General features: G+C 32.1%; 1 pseudogene; it reads left to right on the top strand.

Moving 5' to 3' along the window:
* The first annotated feature begins 11,017 nt into the window (after positions 1 to 11,017).
* Positions 11,018 to 12,170, top strand: LOC146884227 (uncharacterized; annotated as a pseudogene).
* The last annotated feature ends 855 nt before the right edge of the window (positions 12,171 to 13,025 follow it).

The raw sequence follows: 13,025 nt of genomic DNA, 5'->3' as shown, positions 1-13,025 counted from the left end.
GTCGAGACTGCTAGGCGGTCTGCAACACAACTTCGCCTGGTTTGGGATATGCTTGACCGTATCACGAACGGGTAGATTTGTGATTGGTGTTGGAACGTGTGATTAATATGAGCGGGAAGGTTCATATTAATGATACTCTCATGTGAGGATACAAATGGGAATGTTCGTATGTTTCGTGCTCACACTTAAGAGTTGTTGCGAGCGAGGAGGTTCGTAGTTGGATGGATCACACATGTTGGACAACGAGCGTGGAGGTCCGTAGAGTTGGACTACGAGCGAGTAGGTTTGTAGAGCTAGACCACGAGCGGACAGGTTCGTGGAAGCATTGGAATCCCTAAGATCAACTTGAATGTGTATCTTGTACAGGGTAGTGTGTTTTTATTAATTTCGTTTTAATGTGTTAAGATGTGGACTTGGACCAAGATGTGCTTGATTGTGTCATGAGCGAGTAGGTTCATGGCTGGTGGTGAACACGTGATAATATGAGCGAGGAGGTTCATATTATCATGCTCTCATGTGAGGATACGAGCAAGGAGGTTCGTATATTTCGTGCTCACACTTGAGGGTTGTTGTGAGCGGGGAGGTACGTAGAGGCAGGACCACGAACGGACAGGTTTGTGGAAGCACACATATCCTAGATCCATGGTCAAGAAATTGTGGGTTGGAAACCTTAGGCTAGTAAGGTTTCTTGATTAAGCATTGGCTAGAATAAAGTAATTTGGGGTGAACTTTTATGTATGAAATTATAGATGTACATTGCTACATAAGCTCACCCTTTTTGTGTGTGTTTGGCGATAATCGTGTGATTTGTTACACGGGAGTAGACGTTGTTTCAAGTGGAGATGGAGACGCTTAGAGCCAGAGAGGGGCTAGCTTGGGGAAAACTTTTATGGAGTTTTGATATTATTTTACATCTATCATTTTGTAAATAGATTTGATATTCGGCTTGGTTATGCAACCTTGGAGTTATTTCATATTATGGATTATAGCGCATGTATTAAAGTTTTAATTTTTCTCACGTTTTTGGGAAAGAACTTGGAATAATAATGGTATATTTAATATTATTTTACTTTCTTTTATTTAAATTAGTAATATCCGGCCAGGATATTACACTCGCTACCTCTTTAGTTGTCGCCCCCTACTTGGTGGAGCTCCAAAGGTGCATGAAGAGCTCCATGTGCAGCGGAAATGGATGAAGGAATGGAGGCAAGTTGGAAGGCACTTGCAAGCAATGGAAGGTGAAAGAGGTGATAGGATTTCCTACTCTATGCTAGCCTAAGGAAGGTGGCTAGAGGTAGAGAGAGGAAATCTCTAGAAAGTGGTGACTCTCAAAGGCAATAGAGGGAGAAGTGCTCTCAACTCAAGTTGCATCTATTGCTTAAAATTTCAAGAGTGTCTACAAATGAGTGAAATTTTGGCTTTTATATGAAGCCATTTACACATGAGAAAAGTGAGCCCTTGGATGGAGTGGGCCTTGATCTTGGCCCTTAGATCAAGCTTGGAAAAGGAGGCTTGATCTTGACCATTGGATGATGCCTTAGAAAAGGAGGAAGCATTCCTAACCCTTGGATGCTTTGGATCCATGAGGTGTAGGAAGAAGTGTTGACTTCCACTTAGTCCACCTTGGCTCTTTTGATAGCTCATGGCAAATCTTCTATTGGGCTTAGTCAAGCCCAATTTTATCAATTGAACTACTCATTGTTTGACTTATTATTCTAGAAAGCAAAGCCTAAACAATGGGCCAATATTATTGCTATTCTATTGTTCTTTGAGACACCTCTTCAAATCTTCACATCTTCTTTGGCCCATGTAAAGAGTATGAGAAGCCCGTGTGGGTTTGGGCCATCTTGAATGAAGCCTAATTGGATCTTTTTTAGCATGCTCCTTGTTATTGGGCCTCTTGATGGGCTTGGGCTTGAAGGTGCATGTGGGCCATGTATTGGGCCTTGAGCATGATTTGGGCCTAGGCGTTGACCCAAGCTATAAGCCTTGTTGGGATCACATCACTACTTGCTTGCTCATTCGCAAACTATGAATCAAATATCAGTCAAGACATCTTTGTTTCGAGCAAGCATAAACAAACATGGCCAAGTTACATAAGCAGGATAATGTATTCTAAACCAAATGATGACTTGGACCTAGCCATAGGCCAAATCAAAGGCCAATCATGATACATCTTTCTTGTGCCTAATAGCTTTAAGACCATAATGAGCCTAAAGGACTCTAAAAGCTTCCTAAGGGTCCATTAGAATAGATTTATTTTTGGGCTAATTATTTAGGTCATGCTTTAAAAATAAATTGTAAAATGATTAGAAGTATTGTTGGATCATAATTCATCTAGCTCTTGCAATTGGGTCCATTCAAGCCCAATTACAAAAGTCAGGAACAAAATTATATCTAGCTTTAGCTATGAGTCGCACATTTAGCACATGTGCTAAATGAGGAAAGTGTGACATGCCACATGGCATGTGATCCACTTTTTGTGGATCTTAGATCTAGATCTAGATCTAGACACATGTGCTTCACATGGCCACCTTGCATTTGCATTCCATTTAGTCTTGCATTTGGTTTTCATTTTAGGAGATGCTATCTACTATAAATGAGAGTCTACACACTCTTTGTAAGGTTACTCTTGATTGTTATTGCAAATAAATGTTAAGATCACTCCATGACTTGCACTTTTGAGATTCGAAATTGCTATAGCATTCTCCTAGATTTCTCCACTAGTCCTCCTCCTTAAGTTAGCCTAACCTCTTAGAAACCATGTACAATCATTTTTGTTGACATCACACCTCCTTTCTTTGGTGCATCTTCAACATTAATGCAAGGAAGTTTCATCAACCATCAAAATAACTCATGGAGCTTCATTACCAGTATTGGAAAGAAAATTAAACAAAAGTACTGGTGTTCAAAGCTATAAAACACGACCAAGGAAAATTTCTAAAAATTTTTTCACAACCGAACAGTAAGACACAGAACTGGAGTAACATAAACAAGGTGCTAGATCACATTAAATGACACTACCAAAGCAAACATTTGCATAAATCAATTTCAAACAAATCACCGAAGACTCAAAAAATATAGACTAAACATCAATACTGAATCAGTTTTCTCACAAAATAAAGACCATAACTAGAAACTCAAAAACAATCGACTCAGGCTATGCATTTAGCTAAACTAGAATGCCATAATGGTTCGGTTAGCAGCCTATGCATTTAAGACGACACATGGTTCACAAACATGAACAAAAAAGAAAGGAACAGTAGACACGAACATCAAAATGAACATAGAAACATCAATAAAAACAAAATTGGTAGCAGAAAATAATCAGGAAATTGATATTTAGATTATTTATTCATGATCTAAGAACAAATCCAGAAAAACTTAACAAATAAGAATCTAAACATACTGAGCAGATTATCAAAAATAATTGGAACAACACACAAAATAAGGACAATTTCTATGAAAGTTAAGAACATTTAAAAAAAACTAAACACGACTCTAGAACATAACAAGGATTTTAAAAAATTAAAGCTAAGTAAGCAAAGAAAAAATCAATAGCAAGCCTATGACATGCATTGTGCAGTAGAGTAGGAACTTAAGACATTTCAACCATTCAGTATTGATTCAAGAATATTTTAAACAAAAAATCTAAATAAATTTCAGAGAAGATATCATTACGGCAGATTAAGGCACACAAAAAACCAAAGAATCAAAGGAAGTGGAATAATACTGAAATCAAACATGATTAGAAAAAAAATCAAGAGAATAGAGATAAACATAAGAACGAGTTATCTCTTGATGATCTAAGCTCGAATTAAGCTTTGATAATCAAATGATTGAGGAAGGCTTCACAGTCAAACTCTTGACGAATGGAATCTCCACAGTGAGCCTCCTACTCGCATATCTACGCAATGGAAGATAAAGATTTGACACTCGCAGCGAACGGACAAGTGCATTGTCCAAGTTCCGTCAATAGAACTCGGAAACTCCCACTAATCGTGACCCTAGGTGAAACCTTATTCGAAGGTTGAACTCTAATAGTGAGGGAAAACACTCAAGTGAATCACTCATGTATTAATATCAAAGTTGAGTTTACAATGATGGCATGCTTCTTTAGATAGAAAGAAAAGCAACCTTAAACACGCTCTATTAAACCTAACGTAATAGGGAAAGAAAATGCATTTGTCGTGGGGAAGATCTAACAGAACCTAACGACTAGAAGGTGAGGTATGAAGAGACCCTAGGTGCTAAGGTTTGGTGGTCCATGCAATGACCAAAGGATTGTAGAACGCACATAACGAGTAACCTTAGCTCGGAAAAGGGTTAAACAACTAATGAAGACGGAACCCTAGTGTTGGAGGCACATCCTCAAAGAAGAACAAAATTGAACCCACACGTTATGTGGCTCACATCCCTCAGTCAAGTACATGAGCTGGATTCAAATTGGTAGCCCATTAGAAATAGAGGCATAGTTGCTCCACAATAATTTAAACGCGACTTGCTAAAAAATGTCCTTCCACTTATGCACTAGTTGAATTTAAAACTAAATTTGGCTTTAGGCCCAACATTGACGCTAAAGCTTTTAAAAGCAAGAAATTTGTAGTCGTTGATGGACACCCTATTGATCTAATGTTGGATTATGCATGAAGCAATTTAGGTTGCTTGACTCATGTTGAAGAGTTTGCAAAAGATACTCGTTGGTTGGGCTAATTGGAAGCAAATGTTGGATATGTTGGTTTGGCTGGCAGCTTGAAGACAATAGTCTTCTCAGCCCAAAAAGTAAATTACAAAGAAAAAAACATCAAATAAAACTTGGACCTTAAATACAAGCCCAGAAATATGCTAATTAGACCTCTCAAACATTAAACATATACATTTATTTAAGTATTTAAAAACATAAAAGAAAAATGGCCTTGGCCATTGGCCTATGTTGAAAGCCTCTTCGGCAATATACCAGTAAGTTAGCACTATTAGTGAGGCTCTCATTCATTACACGAGCAAGAAGTTGGTCTTATGTCGAACATTTAAGTTTGTTACTTTTAATAGCTTTTGTTATCACCCAACTAGTGAGTGAAATCAACATAACACCACTTTTTTTAAAATAGAATGTGTACATTGTAAATGTAATAGCAAGATTATAACTTGATGATGTACTTTGGTGGAGCAAATATATTGATTGTAGTTTGTGCAAATTAGAGGTTTTCTCTGATTGATGGGATTGGATGGGGTTAGGCTGGTGCTGTTTGGCTTTACAACCTTGTCTTTTACAACTTGAATTTATCAAGTCCATACTAAGGTGTGCCTTGAGTGAAAGGGCTTGGATATTTTTATTGAAGGAAGGGCATGTGCTCTTAACTAGTTGAAAAGCTAATTCATTATTTGAACCTGTTGCTAACTTTCTATTGTGGAATCTTTGCCAGATTGCTTTTACAAGGAAAAAGAATTTTGGAAGGGAGGAACGTGAACCTAAATGGGCAATGCATAGAGAACAATATTGTAAGTATCGTACGATTCACGATTTGTACAATACGAAACAATTCATTTCATTCGTGATACGAATCATAAAATGTATTGTTTTTACTCCTAAACTGTATTAGTATCATACAATACAAGTGTGAATCACACGAATAATAATTCAATTTGCGATATGAATTTACCCCCAATTTTAAACCCTAATTTCCCCCATATAGATTTACCCAATTTTAAACCCTAACTCCCCCTCCCTTTTTTTCGCACCTTGAAACTTATTAACATTACTCTCTATTCAAAACATGTTCTCATTCCCATCTCTCGTCATCTCGCCATCTATTTGTAGTGTAATGGTTGTACGGTGATATGGTGGTGGTTGTGTCTTGTCTCATGCATGCCTATATTTGTTTGTTCAGTGGGTTTGAGCGACTCACGTTTGCAATTTGATTGTCGTGTGGTCGTGTGGTAGTGTAGTGGTCCTATGTTTTGTGCGAGGAAGCTTCTCATATTTTTGAGCAAGAAGGGTGTTTTCCACGTTTCTAGGTAGGAAGGGTGTTATTCATTTGTAATGGTTAACCATTTGCTGCAGACATGAGTAAATAAAAAAGAAAGGTTTATATTACATGAAATTATTGTGAAAGTGTTCCACTAAATAGACTACAAGTCAAATGCAAATTTTATTTTCATATTTGTTGGGGTGGCATAGTAAGGATGAAACAACATCTTACTTAGTGTCTTTTGCTTAGTAGTATATAGCCATAGTTAAAAGAATCTTATGCAACAAATACATTATGTGATAAATATATCTATTTGACTATAAGGTTGTTTAGTTATTAATTGTCTCTTTGCATATTTATATATCTTATATATTTAAGCATATGTTACATTTTTAATGTTTATATAATGTTTATGAATTGTACGATTCATGATATGATACGATTAACAACTTAAATTTTAAGCTCTCTGATACACGATACGATTCACGATTAAATAGAAAACACTTCATAGCCTTCATCCATCAGAGCCTAAGATGTTTGGTGAACGAACAACTTACATATAACTCAATCATATGGCTGAAGAAGCTAAAAGCCTTGTAGAGATTGCAAGGGTATGAATCCATGACTTTCCATAATGTGATTGAATATTGAGTTGTGTTTGGTATAATGGATGAGTTGAACAAAGCTTACTTTTGTAGTTATTATGATTTTGGGTATTAGTTTTGTTTGGCATGATTGATTGAATTTTAGACTTTGGTTTTTGTAATTTAGATAGACCATGCAACAGTAACCATTGGTTGCATGGGCCTAGAGACTGCCAAACTAACCCTACCCATTAAATTGTTTATAAAAAAAGCCTCATGTAAGGGTTATGGGGACGCTAATACAACTAGAGATGGCAAATAAACCCGTGCCCGTGGGTATCACCCGAACCCGTCCCCGTTTTGACGAGGAATCCCCGCTTTGACTGGGTATGGGTATGGGTATAGGTAATACCCGAAATTTTCAACTGGGGATAGGGATGGGGATTGGGATATATATATACCCGCCCAAATACCCATCCCCGCTTAAATTACTAAACTATTTATAATTTATTAAATAATCTAAAAAATATATATAAATAAATAATATATTTACACATAAAATATAATATAATATAATATAATATAATATAATATAATATAATATAGTATATATACATATAAATAAAATATACTTATATATATATATATATATATATATATATATATATATATATATATATATATTTACACATATACATGTAATATAATATAATATAATATAATATAATATAATATAATATACATATAATATATATACATAATAATATAATATAATATATATAATATATACGTATAAAACAAATTAATCATTTAACTAGTGAGATCTTTTATAAACAAATTTATAACATTACAAATTTATAAAAATTTAAAAGAAATATATATATATATATATATATATATATATATATATATATATATATATATATATATAAAAGCATAAAATATCTACGCATATACATATAATATATATACATAATAATATAATATATATTATTATATTTATATTATTATATAATATAATATAATATATACTTAAAATAAATATATATCTATAAATATATATATATATATATATATATATATATATATATATATATATATATATATATATATATATATATAAACATAAGATATCCACACATATAATATATATACATAGTAATAATAATATAATATAATATATAATATAATATATAAAAATAATTATATATATATATATATAAACATAAGATATTCACACATATAATATATATATACATAGTAATATAATATATATATATATATATATATATATATATATATATATATATATATATATATATATATAACATATTTCTCATTCTCTTTGTTTTTTGTTATATAACATATTGGCAATTGCTTCAGTTTTAGATCCAAGGTACAAGATGGACATGTTAGAATATTATTTTTATAAATTGTATGGTAATGATTTTGATCTGAAACTTAGTAGGATTCGTCAAATGTGCTATGATTTGGTTTTGGAATATCAATCAAAAAAGAATGAAACTTCTTCTTATAGAGCTACATCATTGGAGTTGGGAAAGGATGTTGATAATGATGCGAATGAATTTTTAGAGTTTATGGCAAAAAAGAAAAAATCTAGAACTACAGTTATGAAAACAGAGTTGGATTATTACTTGGAAGAAGATAATTTGCCGGTTACACAAGAATTTGATATCCTATCATGGTGGAAAACAAATGGATTAAAGTTTCCAACCCTTCAAGCAATTGCAAGGGATGTTTTAGCTATTCCAATAACAACTGTAGCTTCTGAATCTGCTTTTAGTACTGGTGGTCAGATATTAACTTCTCACCGTAGTCGACTTCATCATATTACTATAGAGGCTTTGATGTGTACAAGAAGTTGGATATGGAACTCAAACCATCTAGGTAAGTTACTCAAATTTATTAATATTTTTTGTTAGTATTTTTTGTGAATTCTCATCTAATATTCTACATTTGGTGTTTGTAGGTGTTAAAAAATTAAAAGGAAAAGATGTTCTCATGAGTGAAAATGAATCTGATGAAGAAGGTACATTATATTCTAGTAATTAAAATTTTCAATTTCAATTATTATATCATATCTAATTTTTCATTTTTTTTCTATGTGTAGGTGGATCGAATGCAAATGAAACCACTGATCATTTGTAAAATTAATAAATATTTTGGTTATTATAAAATTTTAGTAATGTGTAATTTTTTAGCTTTTATATAATTATTTGAATTTTATTTAGTTGTTATTTGATACTTTAATTTGAGATTTATACTATTATAATATTTTTCTTAATATTTGACATCATGAAAATCAAAAAGAGTATGTTATTTTAATATTGAATATTTTGATAGTATCATGATTCCGTTGGTGTGATTTTTAAATTTTTTTTATAAAAAATATTTAATTGATATATGGAACAATAAAAAAATGGGTATGGATATGGGTATAAGAAAATACCCATTACCCGGTGGGGATGGGGATGGGTCAAAAGTTGTATACCCGTTGGATTTGGGGATGGGGATGGGGATGAATTTTTATTATGGGGATGGGGATGGGATCATGATACCCGTACCCGCCCCGCCCCGTTGCCATCCCTAAATACAACTCTACTGAATATATTATTTAAAAGTAAAAATAAAGAGACACTTGACCGACTCTATCCATCATAATAATTTTAAAAAATAAATATTTATAGGGCATGATTGTTACTAGTAATAAATTATATTATAAAAATAATTACAATTTAATCTATTAAATTGACAAGTACGGTTGTGCCCACGCTATTTGGGTCATAGAATAAAGGTGGAGAAAAAAGCAAGAGTACCTTTTATAAGTGGGTGTCACTGTCTCTAATTTTCTAATTTGCTTTCGATGTTATTGTGCACGCTAAAATTCAAAAGCTTCCTTAAATTGGCACATGGGTCTACAACACATGCACAATAGATGCAAATTTGTATGTTTTTTACTTTATGGAGAGTTTTAATGGAACTCTAATATTATGTATTCTTGTAGTGTATTCCAACGTTGAAGTAAGTCCTTACAGTACTAGAAAAATGCAATTTACACTACTAAAAAAACATATTTCCTGCCAATTTTTTTTTGAAAATTTTTTCGTAGGAAATACTTACAAAGTTTGTTGTTAAAAAAAATTGCATGAAATTGCTACCAATGTTTTTGCAAAATATTTTGTATAAAACAATTTTCGCAACAAATTTTGTAGGAAATACTTGCAAATTTTATAATTTTGTAGGAAATAATTACCCATGAAGGAATTACCTGCCAATTAAGATTCTTAGAAAAAATGGCAGAAAAAAGTCTTTTCTTGCAAATTTTTTTAACAAATTTGCAAGAAAAGTCCCATGTAATATGAGAATTTCTAGTAGTCTTAGTCATTGATATTAGCCACCGAAATAATTTAGTCGCAAATTGTGACTGAAATAGTCACCGATTCATAATAGTCGCAAATAGTCATTGATTTATTGACTGAATAAATGTACAATAATATTCATTACTATAGCAACTGAAATAGCTACCGAATATTTTTAGTCTCTAAATATTATGTTTTAGCCACCAATTTAGCATCCAAAATAAATCTTATTTTGTAAAATATATTTAATATGGTAATTAGCCACCAAATATTTTCGATCACTAAACATTATGTAATATGTAATGTTTTAGCCACCGATCTAGTGACTAAAATAAATTTTATTTTGTATAATATATTTAATATGGTAATTAGCCACCGAATATTTTTTGTCGCTAAAATATTATTTAATACGTAATGTTTTAGGCACTGATTTAGCAACCGATAAAAATATTATTTTATAAAATATATTTAATATGGGATTTAGCCATTGAATATTTTTGGTCACTAAACCATACACATAATTTTTTCGTAAAATTATTTAATTAGATTAAACTAACATGATAAAAGTTTTAAATTAATATTTAATATAAATTATAAAATAATTAAATTATTTACTTTTACAATTTGTTGCTACTCAATTTGGAAAGTTCTTGTTGAACTGAGCCTTTTCTTTAGAGAATTAAGTTCCACTACACTAAATGTTGAACACACAAGAGTAATGGAAGAAATATTTCCACCAAGCTTCTTCGATTTCATGGAACATCTTCCAATTCATCTACCTTATGAGGCAAAAGTTAGTGGCCCAGTCCAATATTGATGGATTTGAGAGGTATAAAATTACTAATCGCTTTTACACAATTTATTGTTTATTTCTTTAATATTTTAAATGATGCACGATTATATTATTTCTTGGGCTCTTACACTCCTTAAAAAAGAAAGTAAAAAATAAAGCTAGGGTGGAGGGCTCTATTTGTGAAGCTTACTTGGTGGAGAAAACATCAACATTTGTCTCATTTTATTATCCTAATCATGTACTCCTCCTATTTCAATTTTCAATTACCCAAGAAGAGCAATTGGAAAATCCATGACATATAATATGAACCAAAGAGACTTTGATGCTGCCTAATTGTATGTTCTTCAAAATTGTGAAGAGGTTCAACCATACCTTGAGTAAGATGATGTTTTACATCTATGTTAGTTATGTTAGTTTGTGTGGTTTGAGTAATTGGTTCCTTCTTTGTAGTATTTATGTTGAATACTTCTGAGAGATTAGTCCTACTTCTTCTAATGCTCAAATTGATAAAGACATTTCATCCCATTTTACTACATGGTTCAAACAATACGTATGTTTTTATTTTACTACTTATACAAGTTTTATTTTAAGACTCACATAGTATAATGTATATTCTTTTATTTAGGCTCTTAATCTAGAGAATGATACTCAAGATCCATCATTGGTTAATTTGGCATAGGGTCCAAAGAGAAAAGTTGAGACATGGCCTATCTATGTTATCAATGGATACAAATTCCACACTATTCATTAGAGTGAAGGCATGAATTCCTCTAACTATGGAATTTACGTACGAGGAAACAATGGTCAATTAGAGTCAAATTTCTATGGAGTATTGTCTAATATTATTCAACTAGAGTTTACTAGCTTGCCAATCATGAATTTAGTTCTCTTTCAATGTGAATGGTTTGATAATACTCCTAATATAGGAAACACAGTAGATAATAAGTATGGAATTGTTCAAGTAAAGAAATCACGGAGATATAATAAAACATATGATCCATTTATATTTGCACAACAAGCAGAACAAGTTTATTACACCAAATATCCCGAGGGACACCAAGGTTGATTAGGAGAAATTAAGACAAAAGCTCGTAGTAGTATTATTGATAATATAGTAAGGAAAATTGAGCATGAGACTCCATACTAAGATGATGAGCTTCTACAACTTCAAGTAGTGCTACATGTTGAATCAGACTTCATTCATGACTCTCTTGATGATGTTGATGGTGAGGGCAAAGAAATAACAATAAACTTACTAAATGAAATAAACATAGATGAAGAATATGAGAGGGAATACATTTCAAGTGAGAGCGAGGGTGAGGGTGACATTAATAGTGATTTTGATGACACAAATACCTCTTTGGTAATTGATGCATTAAAATTGATTGAATATCTCGTGTTAATAATGATTTACATCAATATGGCTGTGATTTCTAATAATTGAAGTGATGAGAGGCAAGATAACCAACACATTTGGTTGTAGAAAACACAATCAAGTTTGAGTCTTTTTATCATAATTAACTCATTTTTTTGTTGAAAATTGATTGTTCTAATTTCATACCTCTATCAAATGTTATATATGCAATAATTTCACTTATAGATGACACCAAGGAGTAGAGGTGGTGAATTGAAAGCTAAGGATAAGACATTTGAAGAAAAGATCACACAACTAATGCAAGATAATAAGCAACAAGAAGACACATCCAGTTGAAGAAACTTATTTCAGACCCTTCTGATCCTCCTAACAATGGAGATGTTATAGTAGATCATTCTAGTGATGGTAGTCCACATGAGCATTAGTTAGGTTTAAATGTATGATAACTTTAAAACTTGCATATGTATTTAGAACTAATTTCATTTTGGTTTTATGTTAGATCATGTATTACACTATTTTTTATTACATTATATATTGCAGTTTATTGTTATATAGTATAATTAAATATGGAAGATTTATAAGCAGATAAAAAATTGAATATAAGTAGGTTGATTTAGCCACTAGTTCTACCATCAATTTAGCCTCCGATTTAGCCACCCAATGTGGCCACCGATTTAGCCACCAATATGGCCTCCGATTTAGCCATCGATTTAGCCTATGATTTAATTAGCCACCAGATTAGCCTCTGATTTAGCCACCGATACAATCTTAATTAAATTACAAAATGTATCTATTAGCGACCGAAAGTTCAGTTGCTAAATTGGTCTCCAATATTTCAAGGTAACAAAATTTATAGTGACCAATTAGCATCTATAATATTGGTGGCTATTTAGCCACTAATTTTAAAATCGGTGGCTATTTAGC

Source organism: Vigna unguiculata, chromosome 8 (assembly GCF_037176805.1).
Source record: "Vigna unguiculata cultivar grain cowpea cultivar isolate G323 ecotype 2 chromosome 8, ASM3717680v1, whole genome shotgun sequence".
Lineage (NCBI taxonomy): Eukaryota > Viridiplantae > Streptophyta > Magnoliopsida > Fabales > Fabaceae > Vigna > Vigna unguiculata.
The sequence above is the reverse complement of the archived record's forward strand: the minus strand, read 5'-3'. Positions and strand labels throughout refer to the sequence as shown.